Genomic DNA, 509 nt, shown 5'->3' with positions numbered 1-509 from the left:
CCACGGTGTGTCCCCCACCCCGTAATGGCAAGGCCCCCGCGTGTGTGCTGAGGCTCCGAAGTTCGGGCGCCATCTGAGGGAGGCAAAAAGCCCCCCTCCGACCGTAAGTCGGCGCAAAGCCGATTAGAGCAGCCCTTTAAACCCGTAGGTGCCGTGGGGAGAGGGGGCTGCCCGCCAGCGCATCCCACCGACCGACGGACGGACCCACGGGGAGCACGAGAGCAGCAGCGGCGCGCAGCAAAGCCACCGGGAAGGGAAAGGAAGGAGCGGTTTGCTAAGTCTGAGCTCTTCTCCCCACGGAATCACCCAAATCCGAAGGGGAATTCATCTGCAACTTGGAATTTCTGCTGCAAAACGTGGTCATCATCCCAGCTCCATCGGCGGGAGGCTTCGCCGCACGATTCCCTGCTTCCTAGACACTGCTTCTTCCCACATTAGGATTTTTTCCTCCTCCTTCCTTGCCTTAAACAACCCTTGGGAAGGCAAGAGTTAAGGGCAGGAGCTGCGGG

General features: G+C 60.5%; 1 protein-coding gene across 1 annotated transcript in view; it reads right to left on the bottom strand.

Moving 5' to 3' along the window:
- Positions 1 to 509, bottom strand: part of QSOX1 (quiescin Q6 sulfhydryl oxidase 1) — a gene marked incomplete at its 3' end in the record, with an annotated part of 5,269 nt that overhangs the window by 1,291 nt on the left and 3,469 nt on the right. The window lies entirely within an intron of this gene.

The sequence above is a fragment of the Eurypyga helias genome, unplaced genomic scaffold, assembly GCF_000690775.1.
Source record: "Eurypyga helias isolate BGI_N326 unplaced genomic scaffold, ASM69077v1 scaffold23558, whole genome shotgun sequence".
In the NCBI taxonomy this organism is placed as follows: Eukaryota; Metazoa; Chordata; class Aves; order Eurypygiformes; family Eurypygidae; genus Eurypyga; species Eurypyga helias.
Note: the sequence above shows the minus strand (reverse complement) of the source record. Positions and strands in the feature narration are given on the sequence as shown.